The following is a 16,694-nucleotide window of genomic DNA, read 5'->3' as shown; positions in this document are numbered from 1 at the left end:
TTAGGACAACTTTGATGAACTTTTTTGATCCACTTCAAATGTTGACTACTGTGTATATATATATATATATATATATATATATATATATATATATATATATATATATATATATATATGTGTGTGTGTGTGTGTGTATAATATTTATACAGTTTTGAGTTATTTCAGTTTTAATTGTTTTAATTATTTTAGTACAAAAGTTAAATTAAATGAAAAAGAGAAATGTTGACTTGGCAACTAGCTGAAATAAAATAAGCTTTTTTTTGTATATTTTATTTCAATTAAAGCCATTTTTGTCTTAGTTTTAGTTAATTATTATATATAACGCTGGTGATTTTTTTTTTTTAAATCTGGTTTTGATTCCATTTAAAAGAGATTGTTATTATTAACTAATCCAGTTTCTTATTGATTCAGTTAATAAGTGAATCGTTAGATTGATTCAAACCAATGACTCATGAGTTAGAGACCGATTCATTGATAAGAACTGACTCATAAGAGTCATTTGTTCACAAATCTTTTTAACAGCCTTCATTTTCATTTATTTTCTCCATAGAGAATGGAACATTTTAAATTAAAATGTTTCAAGCCACGAACCAAACCAACAAACTCCATGAAGAATCACAACTTTACAAACTTTGATTTAAAACAAAAAAGCAAAAGGAAATCGGAAATGAATATAATAATTGAAATACTAAATTAGTATTACGTAAGTAAAAAAAAAAAATACACTGACATGTGGCTCCTACAGAAGCGTAACTGCTTATATGTCATAGCTAAAAATAGCTTTCTCTATGGAGAAAATAAATGAGATTCTTAGTTCCAGAACAAGTTCAAGAATCGCTATCATAAGTGAACCTCAGGGAAATCATTTGGTTGCAGTATTTTTCATTTTTCAAATGATCAACTTCAGACTGAGAACCGGTTCTCGATTACCAGCCCTAGTGTAATTTCAGGAAGAACGGCTTTGTGAACAAAGTGAATTTCAAAGGCGCTGTCTGATTGAAAAGAACAGGTTCAAACACATTGGACAGACAGCAGAGGAGTCGACGTTTCATGGCATGCTTGAATTTCAACCCCCATGGCCAGGAAATTGTTGCAGAGGAATGACATGAGCCGCCTCTGCGATATTAAATGTTTCATTGGATGTTTTAAAGCGCACACCATGCATATCACAGTAAAATAAGATCCAACCGTATTACTCAGGTAAAACACACGCTTGTGATACTGGAAGTCTGCCCAGAAACACACACTGACGCCATGGTCAGCGCTTTCGGTGAAGTAAATCACCCACGTTCTTACGTGACAGGTGGAGACCTGCAAAACTCCATTGGAAACCCAAGATCGTCTCAAACCGCAGACCAAAAAACGAGCATCCAAAATAAGTGCCCAGGATCATGAAAGATCTCATTTGATACTGAGGTGAGCAGGTTTCCCCTCCGACTGTCCTGTAAACACAGCGTCCAGAATACCTTCTTGCACCAACAAATCCGGTCGTGTTTGCAGTTGAACCGCATCCATTTAAAAAGCAGGCAGATAGAGAGCGCTTTCTGAAAAGGGAAAGCCAAGGTAGGGAAAATATGTGCAGCACTATGAATGCTCAGTGTAATATAGGACTTCTCGTGCATCCCTTCTGAACGCCGTGCACTGGAGGAAGATGATAACAAGAAGTTACGATGTTTAAACCATTATAAATAGCCTTCAAGAAGTGAAAACACATTCCGCTGGACAGATGGAGAAATGAAAGCACTGGTCTTTGAAAAGCACTGATTATTTCTCAAAACGTGTGAAGACTAATCTAAATTTTTCTAAATATATACAGTGTCCTCAAAGTATTTGGACACTTCAGTCACACTTATGCCTGTCTTTGCATTCGATAATAAAATATCAAATGAAGTGTCTGTCTCTGCACGTCTAAATTGCCCTCATCACGTTTGAAGTCTCAGTGTCTGGTGTTGATGTATAAAGTCAGTTCTCCTCAAGTTTCAGAGAAACCACAGGTGTAATTCATCATTTAAACTATTTACACACTCATGTTTCACAGTACTGTTTGTCTTCTTTTTCAACACTAGATGTGTTATTTTATCATTTCAAACCATATAAAATTGTGAAATGTTTTTCTTAAAGTGCACTTGTGCTATTATTTTTAAAATCATTTTGTTGATATTTTGATAGATAGATAGACTCAGAAGATAGATAGATAGATAGACTCAGAAGATAGATAGATAGAAATACACACAAAATCCTGTCGATGTAAATCATAAACAAAAGACAAACTTACTGAATTTAGGACAGATGGCAGGTTTCCATTCCTTACAGAATCTTTACATGAGCCCAAGACACCAAACTGATTTACACGAGGTTTTTGGTGAGACAGGTTCAGATGTAATCATACAGTATGTTCAGAGGTCTTCATCAGTCGCGTTATGATTTCAGTCTCAGCAAACCGCGTTATTTACTTCTTCTGCACTCGACAAACTTTTGCTCCACAAGCATCCAAACAAACGCGTCCGAAGCTTTAGGTCACAGTTTCGTAGCCGGAGACAGAATAACAATCCTCGCTCACAATAAAACGCTGTAATCCTTTCGAAAGGAGCGAGTTACGTCGCGCATTTGTTGAGAACAACGGAGCGCATTCAACTCTCCATCTACGCGACGCAGCAGACGCTCCTGCGCTTCCACACAGCGGCTGCGACACCGCGAGCGACGGGATCCCCGGCCGGCCAATCAGAGCGCTCGCATTATAATACACGGAGCAGATCTGCTATATGTCTCAACTTCAACCTTTGCGTTCGGTTTGAACTCAGGTTTCACCAGTGTGAGAGAGCATACTGATAGCAAGTCATACTGCAGCTTACAAATGATTTCATATTATGATAAATAATTTGGATTTGTGCAAGACTTAGCTTGAGAAATGCAAGATGCTGTTCTGCAGAAGGTACAAATTCAGGATATAGAGTTGTGATTAGACTAGAAGTGTGATTTCTAGAGTAGTTTTATATTCTAATAAATAACATCTTCAAGTAATGTTAAAACTGATGTTTCCTACACAAGAGTTCATGATCACGAAAGATGAATAGCCTATAACTATGATTTCATATTTTACATTTACATTTTCATTTATGATGGATGAAAGGATGAATGGAACAAAAGATGGATGGATAAATGATGGATGGATCAATGGAATGAATGAAAGACGGATGGATTAATGGATGGAAGTAACCAATGACAGATGGATGGATAAATGGATGGCTGGATGGATGGAAAGAAAGATGTATGAATGGATGGACAGAACAAAAGATGGATGGATGAAAGGTGGATGAATGGATGAAACAAAAGATAGATAGACCGATGAATGGATGGATGGAACAAAAGACAGAAAGACCGATGGATGGATGGATGGATGGAACCAAAGACAGATAGACGGATGGATGGACGGAACAAAACATGGATGGATGAAAGGCAGATGAATGGATGAAACAAAAGACAGACAGACCGATGGATGGATGGATAGATGGAATGAAAAACAGAAAGATGGATGGATGGATGGAAGTAACAAAATATGGATGGATGGAATGAAAGACAGATGGATGGATGAATGGATGGGTGGCTGGATGGATGGATGGAATGAAAGAAAGATATACAGATGGATGGATGGAATGAAAGATGGATGGATGGATAGAACGAAAGACTAATAGACAGACTGATATATAGACAGATAGAACAATGGATGGATGGCTGGAAAGACTGATATACAGACAGACAGATTCATTCCAAATCCACGTTCATGCTCAGCTGCAGGACTATGAGGGTCTGAGTAAAGATGCCCATCTGAAATAACAACAGGCAGATTAACTTCAAAGAGAAGAGGCTTCCAGAGAGAGAGAGAGAGAGAGAGAGAGAGAGAGAGAGAGAAAGAGGGCACTGGAACTGGATGAAGCCGTAATCAAAACGCTCCGGGCGAACCCTCTATCGATCGCCAGCACTTCATCAAAGCTGACAAGGTCAGCCAACAACACAGCGGGAGAGAAGAAAAAAAGAAGGGAAGAGAAAAGAAAAGAAAAAGAACATCACAGAAGGATGAGGGTCACAGAGGAAGGGTGGGTTATGATGTTGTCTGAGCCCTGGATAGTACCTTTCTACTCCACAATGCAATAAGGTAACAGTTTCTAATCAATTTATATTGAGAGTTAACTAATGTCAGCTACTAAGTGAACAAGCAAATGTGTTGTTAAATTATCGACTAATTAACTTAAAATCTCAGGAGGCTAAATTCAACGCTACTGTCAATATACTTTTCTTATTAGACGTCTAAACATTTACTCGAGTTCTTAAGAGTTCTCAAGTGTTTCGCTTTGATCTGCTCCATAATTTGTTTAGCTTGTATTGATCTTTTTCCAGCGCAGTAAAACACATTCATATGCGGCCTTTTATTCGACGCTATAAAAATGTTGATCCATAAAAGTAAGGAGGGATGGGACGTTTGGCTGGAAATGAAATATGGGAGTGCGTTCCTGATTTACAATCCTCATACAAGTGCTGCCTAATGGCTCTCAGGTGCGAGCGAGAGCAGAAACCCTGTTCTGTATGTGACAAACGATCATTTAGTTTATGTTTTGTGCAGGTAGGTTTGTTATATACACGATTGGCTTGTCATTTGATCTGAAGCCTGATTGGTTGGGAACAAATGACGGGAAACATCAGATGTAGATGAGTTTGTTTCTTCATCAGATTTGGAGAAATAACAGCTCTAAACAAATATGTGGCTGGATTTTGATGTGAGAGACAACAGGAGATGGACTTTCTCACTGGAGGAAGCGTTATTATGCATTATGGATTATTTTAGACTAAGCAATAGTTTGAAGTTCAAAACATCTTAATGCTGGATTTGTTTCTTACAAACATGCAGCTTTTCACTTCACAAGACATTAACTGATGGACTGGAGTGCTGTGGATTACTTGTGGATTATTGTGATGTTTTTATCAGCTGTTTGGACTCTTATTCTGACGGCACCCATTCACTTGCAGTGAACAAGTGATGCAATGCTACATTTCTCCAAATCTGATGAAGAAACAAACTCATCCTAATCTTGGATGGCTTGAGGGTGAGCACATGTTCAGCAAATTTTCATTTTTAGGTGAACTATTTCTTTAACATCAATAAAATACTTCCAACACACTACAGATTTTTGAAATACTCTTCACACTAAGAAAAAATAATAGTTCTTTGGGGAACCAAACATGGCTATCCTTTTGGAACCTTTATTTTTTAGGAGTCTATATCCTGGATCCTGTTGCCTATAAAAGTTCATGACATATAGAGCTGGTAAAAAGATGATAAATCAGAGTGGCTGTCTGTTTCAGCGGCATGAGTTTATCCTTTCAGAAACGGCCCAAACTCCACGCCGGCCATCCAGAGTCAATCTGAGATCTGGCCGCGGCTCTGGAATTCCTCCGGCAGACGAGAGGGTGGAGAGGGACAGAGCGGCCCGAGAAGGGAGGACGTCTGTCAGACACAGTCTTCTGGACTTCCACCCACTTTTTTGGAGTGTGGATGTCAAATTTCTCTAGGGGCCTCAGATTCCAAAGCGAGGGAGGTTCAGGGGCCAGAGGAATTCTGACATGATGTCTCAAGGCCAAAATGAGAAGAAACCGCAGTCAGACGGTATTATAGCAGGAATAAGCAAAAAAGTTTAAACATTTACTTTTGGGGGGCACTACATGTATCTCAATATCTAATTCAAAATCTAAAACAAAATGGCTTAATTTGCATTTAAAAGAATGTTATAGGTTTCAAACCAAGTTCAGTTCTATCAATACCAATTCTGGAATAATGGAACTTTTTTTTTTTCCTCCAGTGAAAAAGTGTTCTGGTCTGAATCAGGAGAGAAATCTGCACAGATCAAGCACATGTTTAAACAGTTCTAAACAAATATGTGGCTGGATTTTGATGTGAGAGACAACAGGAGATGGACTTTCTCACTGGAGGAAGCGTTATTATGCATTATGGATTATTTTAGACTAAGCAATAGTTTGAAGTTCAAAACATCTTAATGCTGGATTTGTTTCTTACAAACATGCAGCTTTTCACTTCACAAGACATTAACTGATGGACTGGAGTGCTGTGGATTACTTGTGGATTATTGTGATGTTTTTATCAGCTGTTTGGACTCTTATTCTGACGGCACCCATTCACTTGCAGTGAACAAGTGATGCAATGCTACATTTCTCCAAATCTGATGAAGAAACAAACTCATCCTAATCTTGGATGGCTTGAGGGTGAGCACATGTTCAGCAAATTTTCATTTTTAGGTGAACTATTTCTTTAACATCAATAAAATACTTCCAACACACTACAGATTTTTGAAATACTCTTCACACTAAGAAAAAATAATAGTTCTTTGGGGAACCAAACATGGCTATCCTTTTGGAACCTTTATTTTTTAGGAGTCTATATCCTGGATCCTGTTGCCTATAAAAGTTCATGACATATAGAGCTGGTAAAAAGATGATAAATCAGAGTGGCTGTCTGTTTCAGCGGCATGAGTTTATCCTTTCAGAAACGGCCCAAACTCCACGCCGGCCATCCAGAGTCAATCTGAGATCTGGCCGCGGCTCTGGAATTCCTCCGGCAGACGAGAGGGTGGAGAGGGACAGAGCGGCCCGAGAAGGGAGGACGTCTGTCAGACACAGTCTTCTGGACTTCCACCCACTTTTTTGGAGTGTGGATGTCAAATTTCTCTAGGGGCCTCAGATTCCAAAGCGAGGGAGGTTCAGGGGCCAGAGGAATTCTGACATGATGTCTCAAGGCCAAAATGAGAAGAAACCGCAGTCAGACGGTATTATAGCAGGAATAAGCAAAAAAGTTTAAACATTTACTTTTGGGGGGCACTACATGTATCTCAATATCTAATTCAAAATCTAAACCCGTACTAACAGCGCTCTGCTGGGGAAAGACTGCTGGCATCCTGCCTGTGTCATGTTTCCAATGAGCGCTGTGAACCAACAGCTGCTGGCCACATTAAAAATGTGAAAATAACACAACAACACAAAACAAAACAATCTGTTCATATTGCATTAGAAATGTGTGCGTTCATGCATTATGTATTTGGAGTTTCATGCATTATTTATGCATTTATTCACCTCCAGATTAGCTAGTTGTACTGAAGCTTATCCCATTTTAATCTATATTTTGGTGTCGGTTCAGCAGCTTTATGCACACACACACACACACACACATATGCGCTGCATTCAGAGTTGCACTACGACTGGATGCAAACCAGAAATGCTTTTCAGCTTTCTTTAAAATGCAAGTGGTAAAGAGCAATACCAGTAAATTTCCCCCCACAAAGGGCTGTTTTCTGGCTTTTTCACCGAATCTGGCCAAATATGACACTATAGGATTATGTTAGCAATTGTCTAAAGCCTACTGTATCATATGCAAATCCCTCTAAATGATCAACATGATCGAACCTTTGCTGTTAAACTGTCACACACAATCTACTCCATGCCTTCTGTCGTCTGACTGATACTCTTTTAATACTTTTAGTGTAATTGTACAAACGTCCACCTTCAGCTTCACACGTCTTTTTGCTGTGAAATCTTTATTTTTTCAGATTTGTATAAAGTAAACATAAGAATAACTTAAATATTTTCAGATGAACAATTAAAGCAGCTTTGCTTTACTTGATTATCCATGCATCATTTTTTAGAAAGATCAGTGAGTCTCAAATATGGCTTTTGAGGAATGTTTATTTGTTCGTCTCTCAATCATCATTGTATTGCATTGCATTATATGTTTGGATCACTTAAATCTCATCTTACTAAGACATATTATTGGAGATACAGAGCGACGACTGATATTTATATCATTTTATGTAAGTATCTGCTATAAAGGTCTCACTGGTTTACATGACAAGCATCAGAATTTCATCACTTTTTGTCACAAATTGCATATTTTGTTTCTTCCAAACACGCAGCTTTTGTCTTCTCCAGACATTAACTGCTGGACTGGAGTGGTGTGGATTACTTGTGGATTATTGTGATGTTTTTATCAGCTGTTTGGACTCTCATTCTGACGGCACCCATTCACTGCAGAGGATCCACTGCTGAGACACTGATGCAATGCTACATTTCTCAAAATCTGATGAAGAAACAAACTCATCTACATCTTGAATGGCCTGAGGGTGAGGACATTTTCAGCTAATTTTCATTTTTAGCTGAACTATCCCAGCTAATTAACAGTGCATTGTCCCTTAGATTACAGTGGCGTTAAACTAAAATGCAATCTCGACAACTGTCAAGTGTGCAAAACAGTCACATTTTTGTTGAGAACTGCCATCTGAAACATTAGCGTAAGGGTACCAGCAGACGGGCCGAATGATGAATGTGTGCTTTGACAAATGTGTCCTATAAATACAAACATGTGCGCGCTCCTGTCCGCCACACTAACAAATGTGTGCAGAGTGTGTGTCATTGTTTTAATATTTAAAATGACACAAGTCTGCTTTTCTGATGGGATTTGGAGGGGAGTCTGTGCAAAACTTGATGCTCGGGTCTTATGGGTGATTCTAGGCAGTTGAACTCCACTATTGAATGACAAATAATGTAAGAAAAGTGATACTGTGGCAGGAAAATGACAGCGATAGTGGCTCGGAAAGGAGAAATCCGGGTGTTTTTGTATGCTTAACCCTGAGCATTTTAAAAGAACAGATCGGGTGTCAGGATCGTGGTGCTTATATGCATTACAAAAATGCAGCATATCACACAAAAAGAAAGAAAGAATTCCTATCTGTATCTACACTGAAAAAACTAAATTCCACTCAGAAACTGCTAGTACATTTCACAAGCAATTAGAAAGAAACTGCAAGCAACACATTGTATTACACATAGTATTTTCTCGTAAAACGTGTTTTATTTACAACTTTGAAAAATCATACTGACAGTGTATATTTCTCTAACAAATCTATATTTTTGTCATATTATCTCTATATATTGAGATGCGCATAGTGTAAAAAAACTCAGACACTATCTTTCTCTCGTTTATATGAACAGGCGAGGGTCGTTCCAAAACACTCACAAATCCAAAAGTGCAAAATTTCACAATAAATGGGGTGTGCGTAGCGCTTTTGGCAGCCAAATATTGATAAGACCCGAAAGCCGAGAAACACATAAGCTCTTGCCATACTTGGATTTATTAGATGATTATACGAGTGTGTGTGAGAAGATTTCTTAACTAAACTCGCTGTAAAATGACTAGCTGACTACAACACGTTCTCCACCCAGACCCTGCTGGGCCTGCGATTAATCCTTCATCCGCTAAATGAGGTCAAAACATATTAACATCAATGACATCAGGAGCGGCTCTGACAGGAGCACATCTCAGTGGACGTTACACTGTGAATTTCCCAGGACTGAGTGAAGAAAAAAGCTGCAGGGACGAGAAATGGGAAAATACAGACTCCTTCCAAATCTCATTTTCCAGAAGTCAGCAGCTAAACTTATATCATCGGGCAAACGCTCTGTATTCTCAGTGTGGTGTCATAGAAATGTGCGAAAACTCTTAGGACACTGTAGCTCTGTTCCAAAAGCTACAGTAGTGATCTGACTACAGAAACAGTATTTTAAGGCATCTTATAAATGTGCCTCAATTTTAGTATCACTGAGAAAATATTTTGAATTAGATGTTATTTTTATATTTCCAGTTTTCACTTTAATTTTAGTTAAAAGTGTCAGAAATGTTGTTGTGTTTTTGTCTTTTTTTTTTTTTTTTTATGCGTGCATGTATATATATATATATATACACACACACACACATATATATAATATAATGTCTATATAAAATCATTTTTATTTATAAGCTTCAGTTTATTTATTTTTATTTATTTTAGTACTTCAATTTAAACTAAACGAAAATGTGAAATGTTGCCTTTGCAACTAAAATAAAAAACTATATTTTTGATTTCAGTTAAAGTTTATTTTAAGTATCAAAATTATGGTTTTAGTTTTAGGTTTATTCACAAAATGCATTGCAACAAGCTCAGTTAATAAAACCATAAAAGGTCAGTAAGACCTTTTATTCAGCAAGGACGCATTCATTTGATCTAAAGTTACATTAAAGGCATTTATAATGTGTTTTTTAAAGTAAACAAAAGCTGTTCTTTTGAACTTTCTGTTCTTCAAAGAATCCTGAAAAGTAAAAAGTATCATAGTTTCCCCAAAACAATATTGGGCAGCACGACTGTTTTCAGCATTGAGAATAATCAGAAATGTTTCTTGAGCTGCAAATCAGCATATTAGAATGATTTCTGAAGATCATGTGACACTGAAGACTGGAATAATGATGCTGAAAATTCAGATTTATTACACTTTAAAATGTATTATAATAGAAAATAGTTATTTTAAATTGCAATAATATTTCACAATTTTTACTGTATTTTTGATCAAATACATGCAGCCTCTGTGAGCAGAGGAGGCTTTTATAAACATTAAACCATTTTACCGACCCAAAATTTTTGAACAATAGTGTTTAAAAAAAACAAAAACTTGAATAAGTATTTGCATCTTGAGGAAAAATAAATAAATTTTAGATGAAAAAAGTCAGAATTCTGAGTTTATATGGCAATTCTGATTTTTTTTCTCAGGATTCAGAGTCCAAATTGTGAGATTAAAAAGTCACAATTACCCTTTTTATTCCTTGGCAGACATTCCATAGTTTTCAACATTGATAATCATCAGAAATGTTTTTTGAGCAGCAAATCAGCATATTAGAATGATTTCTGAAGATCATGTGACACTGAAGACTGGAGTAATGATGCTGAAAATTCAGCTTTGTATCACAGGAATAAATTACAATTTACAATATATTCATATGGAAAACAGCTATTTTGAATTTTAATAATATTTCACAATTTTACTGTATTTTTCATCAAAGAAATGATTTTGTTTTGCTCTTGGTGAGCAAAAGAGACTTCTTTCAAAAACATTAAAAAAATTAAATCTTACCAACCACAAACCCCATTCCAACTTCCTCATGCTCATTTAGTAAAAATACCAGTGTGGAAAAAATGCAACTTTGGCTATTTGATCAAAATGATGGTTTCTTGGATTGAAACATTCATGCAACACATCTCAACTAAAACATTTATACCAGCTGCAAACTTTAAGCCACTCAAGTTATTGATATTGGCATAAACAACAAACAGTCTGAAAGCCAAGCATCATGGGATCAGAATTGCGCTTCAACCCTGTCATTAAGACAATAATCAGGAGTTTTATCTGACGCCAGGGCAATCGTGAAGTTTCACAACGGCAGATGATCAAAGGACGTCCTGGTGGAGAAACGCAGGCACGCCTGAACGTCGCTGTTTGTAATCAACTCCCTACGACTGCAGCGTCAACACAGCTGTTCACTCGCCTCGCAGCAAAACTCAAGACCCCTCTTGTCTCGTCTTCAGCGTGTGCATGGGTCCAATTAAATGAAGTTCTGCAGCTGAAAGCCTCACCTTTAAAGGGGTCATATGATGCCTTTTTAAAGATCATTATTTTGTGTATTTGGTGTAACAGAATACTGAGACAATGACAGCAACACGAGGAATTCACATCAATACTCGTGTCTCACGTAAACACATCCAGGTTATTCACCCCAAAATCAAAAGGAATAATTGTGCACAAAGAAAATAAGCCTAGTTTTTAAGAGCATTGTGACATTTATTGTCTCTCATTACATTACTGAAATCTTACATTACTGTAAGATTTCTTTGTTTTATTAAGTCAGCATAATGTAATAAATTGGGGGCTCGTCCGGGATACATATAAACCAAATAAAACAAATAAAACAAATTCTACCATGATATAGAAGTAATTTGCAATTTCAATAAAATATCTTCACAATATTACTATAATGTGAATGCAATGTTTCTGCATTGCGATAAAATAGGGTTAATTTTCTTCATTTCTTCCTGTAAATTTGTTCTTTCTTTCAGAATGAAACACGACCTGTTTGGTGCCATTCACAGGCACGCAAAGTTTTATGTGGGCAAATTAAAAAGGTCAAGAAAGAAAAACAAACCTTAAAAGTAGTTTTTAAATCAACTCTTTCTTTACATAAAGTAAAATGGAAAAAGGTCATACGAGCATTATCTGTCATCTAGCTTATATCCATGGAAAACCAGGCTAACGGATGATGGAAATGATCTGAACGAAGCCTAAATTTCCATCCTGAACTCAACACTGCTGGAGCTACTAACCACAAATCACTGACCAACAGGAAAAGTATGTCTTCAGTGTTTAATTCTACTGTATTTTAAAGTGCTTGAATTACTTCCGGTTGGCAGTTCATTAAAATTACTGACCCCAAGCATAAGCAATGGAGTTATTCTAATGCTTTTGAGTATTTTATGCTCACCAAGGCTGTATTTATTTGATCAAAAATACAGTAAAATTGTTAAATATTTTTAGCATTTAAAATATCTGTTTTCTATGTGAATATCTGTTCAAATGTATTTTATTTTTGTGATCAAATCTGAATTTTCAGCATCATTACTCCAGTCTTCAGTGTCACATGATCTTCAGAAATCATTCTAATATGCTGGTTTGCTGCTCAAAAAACATTTCTGATTATTATCAGCGTTGAAAACAGTTGAGCTGCCCAATATTTTTGTGGAAACCGTGATACATTTTATTTTTCAGGATTCACAGATGAATAGAAAGTTTAAAAAATAGCATTTATTTGAAATAGAAACCTTCTGTAACACTATAAATGTCTTAACTGTCACTTTTGATCAATTTAATGCATCCCTGCTGAATAAAAGCATTACTTTTTCTCCAAAAAAACATCTTAATGACCCCAAACTTTTGAACTGTATAATTCAAAATTTAAGCATTTGTTGGCTATAATTCACAGTGGCAAACTGTAGTTAACACCACTTTTCTAAAAAAAAAACAAAAAAACAAGAACTACTGTGCAAATAAGTCTTACCTAATACAGGCCTCTTGTGGGGACGAAAAATTAGTTTAACTGGGAGAAAAAGTGGGGAAGAATGTGTTACATGTGTTACCAGAGAACCGGGGTCGGGGCCCCTCTGCCCACGCCTCAGCCATTAATAAGGCTTCAATGGGTCAAAGAGAATATTACAGGAATTTAAAGGTCTCCTCAAAAACACAGTGACATGAGAATTCCCACAAACACACAACTGTGTGAATCTAAGTTTTTCCACATGCATTATATATGAAAAGAGAATAATTTAGAAATTTATAGACGAATATGTTTAAGAGGGGAAATATAAAGCTGAAAAATCTTTGCAAGTTTTATGTTTAAAGGAACATCTCATCCAAAAATGAACATTTGCTGAAAATGTCCTCACCCTCAGGCCATCCCAGATGTAGATGAGTTTGTTTCTTCATCAGATTTGGAGAAATGTAGCATCACATCACTTGCTCATCAATGGATGCTCTGCAGTGAATGGGTGCCGTCAGAATGAGAGTCCAAACAGCTGATAAAAACATCACAATAATCCACAAGTAATCCACAGCACTCCAGTCCATCAGTTAACATCTGGAGAAGAGGAAAGCTGTGAGTTTGTAAGAAACAAATCTATCAAGTAGTTTTTTTTATCAACTGTTTGGAGTCTCATTCTGATGGCACCCATTCACTTGCAGTGAGCAATTGATGCAATGCTACATTTATCCAAATCTGATGAAGAAACAAACTCATCCTAATCTTGGATGGCCTGAGGGGAGAACATTTTCTGCACATTTTAATTTTTTGGTGAACTATTCCTTTAAGTAAAGTAATGCAACACATGTGATACTCAACAAGTAGCACAAACCCTGATGCCTGACTAACACTAAGCACATTCATACAGCAATTTTTGTCATCCGGTCCAAACTACAAGACTACATTAATGCATTTTTTCCTACATAGGTACCTACTTCCTTCTTTACAACTGCATCCAAGATTCAATTGCAGATGTTTATGGCATGAAGCATGTGGTCCACATTACAGAGCCAAGTCACATCATTAGCATTTTACACGAAAGAAGAAAAAAAACAATACCAAGCACGTGGCATTAAAAATATGAGTTTTCCATAAAAATCATGACCCATAAGAGTTTAGTCCACATTTCTTATGTTTTTGGTCATAGATATTAAACACCAGCTGTCAAATCTGCTGAGAAGTGGATCTCAGCTAACAAGCTTAACTTCCTCGAAGAACAAAAGCAGAGAAACCATTTAACTTGTTTTTTATTTTGACGTTAAATAAGATCTGGCAGTCTAAATCGCATATATCCCGCTAAGAAAATATTTCAAACTCGCATCCCCTGCAAACTCATGAAAATCAAAGACCTATAAGATACTGTTTCCACTATAGACTGATGCCATTAATATATGGCAAAATATATAGATGTCCAAGAGCGATATAGCTAAAAAACTTTATATATTATCAGTCAAAATTTGAGTCAGTAAGAAAAAACTAAAACAGGAAAATTGTGAAATATTATTACATTTTAAAATAACTGTTTTCTATGAGAATATATTGTAAACTGTAATTTATTTCTGTGATGCGCAGCTGTATTTTCAGCATCATTACTCCAGTCTTCAGTGTCACATGATCTTCAGAAATCAGTATAATATGCTGATTTGCTGCTCAAGAAACATTTCTGTTTATTATCAATTCTGAAAACATTGAGTGTCAATGTTGACACTGAAGACTGGAGTAATGATGCTGCAAATTCAGCTTGACGCTGTTGAAACAAGTCTGTCTTAACTCTCTCACACCAGGAAACTTAATGGCCACATAAAAAACACAGTTAAATAATTATGGCTTTCACAATGTAGCTTAATATTATTTGACCCAGCAGCCTACAGTGATTGATGTCTGCATTGCTCCCATTCCTGAGAGAATCCGTCTCTCTGGATTGACAGGAACGTTTGCCTAGTAAACAGAGACATTCCACTGACACAGAGCTCTGAGAAAAACACACACACACACACACACGCACGCACGCGCACACACACACACACACACACACACCTTGTCAGCTCAAAACCACATTACTATTTTGTTGTCCAGGCAACAAAAACAGAGACAAGTGAAAAGAGTGAAAATATAATTAAACATTATATTAGTGCATCTCTTAATTCATAAAATGTTCTTACAGAAAATAGTTAGTAATAATTTAAAATAAATAAATACATATGTTTTCTTATAGAAAAATGAAGCCAATTTTAGGGCCATTGCTAATTTTATGTAAATAAATACACAAATAATTAAATACATAATAAATATTTTTCTTATGAAGCCTGTTTTATGATCATAAATAAATCATTTTCTTATAGATAATGAAACTTATTTTAGGAATAAATAAATTAATGAATTTAAGCCTATTTTAGGACCATTACTATTTGCAAATAAATAAACAAACAAACATTTTCTATCACCAAAAATAACTATACGTAAATTTAGTTTATCAGCATAAAGTCTTTTATCGTAGTCTATAATCAGTGCTGAAATACCATAAACACTGACGGTTTGGGCACATTTATTTATTTTTGATTGAGAAAAGACACCACTGCATTTCTGCAAAGGTCATGCATCACATGAAGAATGTTTACAGCGGCAAGCTACAGATGACAATATGGATAAAAGAGGGTCAAAATGGAGGTGGAACACCTGGATGTGGGTGAACAAACAGCCTTTATTCACATCGGAGCTGATTCACTTCATGCATTCCCTTCATTAGGAACAGTCGCTCGGCATGTGTTGCTGAACTATTCCTATAACTAAGAAAGACCAGACTGTGTATCACTCATCTAAAAACTATAAGGTAACCGCTGCGTCAGATTGATATCACAGAAGCGGCTCTGCATTTAACGACTCATGCATAAAACAGACTCATATATTGTTTCACTTACAGTCCAGCTCTTAGCTAAATGCATTTTGTGGATGCAACAATATCTGAACAAAAGATGTTTTTCTTTCCCACATCCCACACTTGGATCGATCCCGATCTTTGGCCTCTAATCGTTCAATCTGGCTTGAATTTCATAAAGCCGAGATCTGTTAGTATGCCGGAGAAGCGTATATTGCACAGAGTGATTCAGCATTCGCTCCGGTATCACGGGACGATCAACAAGTGTCAAGAGAAAGTGAGCTCAGTCCCGTCTCTGCCTGCCAAACATGAGCACATCTGAGTGTTTGTTGAATACGTAAAGAGCTCGCTGGATTCAAAGGCAGCTTCTGTAGAGGTCTTTGAAGACACTCAAGGAAATGCTGTCATGTCTTTTGGGAAGATAAACAGTCACTGTCACCATTTCATGCATTTGGAAAATGTGAGATGGAATATTTAGTACATCCAAGGTATTGGTTGCATTTCACAGATAATTAAGTAAATAAATAAATATTTTTTTCTTATAGAAAATTACACCTATTTTAGGACTATTAATATAAATAACTATTTTTCCATATAGAAAATGAGGCTTGTTTTAGGACCATTAACCATTTGAAAGAAAGAAGGAAAGAAAGAAAGAAAGAAAGAAAGAAAGAAAGAAAGAAAGAAAAGAAAGAAAGAAAGAAAAAAAGAAAGAAAAAAAAGAATTTCTTACAGAACATGAAGCCTAGGACCATTAATCATAATAAATAAATAAATATTTATGAATAAATTCATTTTAAATAAATAAATATTTCTTATAGAAAATTA

The 16,694-nt window shown here is 36.2% G+C and overlaps 1 protein-coding gene across 2 annotated transcripts in view; it reads right to left on the bottom strand.

The window, feature by feature from the left end:
• The window catches only part of LOC107559107 (dispatched homolog 1 (Drosophila)), a 50,268-nt gene that overhangs the window by 23,868 nt on the left and 9,706 nt on the right, over window positions 1–16,694 (bottom strand). Inside the window, exon 1 of one of the 2 annotated variants that reach the window (XM_016242830.1) lies at window positions 2,276–2,629. The exons of the other annotated variant lie outside the window; for it this stretch is intronic. The gene's annotated coding sequence lies outside the window, so the exon portion shown is untranslated. Of the gene's footprint in view, window positions 1–2,275; window positions 2,630–16,694 lie in introns of those variants that run through there. 2 annotated transcript variants of the gene reach the window in all.

This window comes from Sinocyclocheilus grahami, unplaced genomic scaffold, assembly GCF_001515645.1.
Source record: "Sinocyclocheilus grahami isolate Dianchi unplaced genomic scaffold, SAMN03320097.WGS_v1.1 scaffold674.1, whole genome shotgun sequence".
In the NCBI taxonomy this organism is placed as follows: domain Eukaryota; kingdom Metazoa; phylum Chordata; class Actinopteri; order Cypriniformes; family Cyprinidae; genus Sinocyclocheilus; species Sinocyclocheilus grahami.
This window is presented reverse-complemented; position numbering and strand designations above follow the sequence as displayed.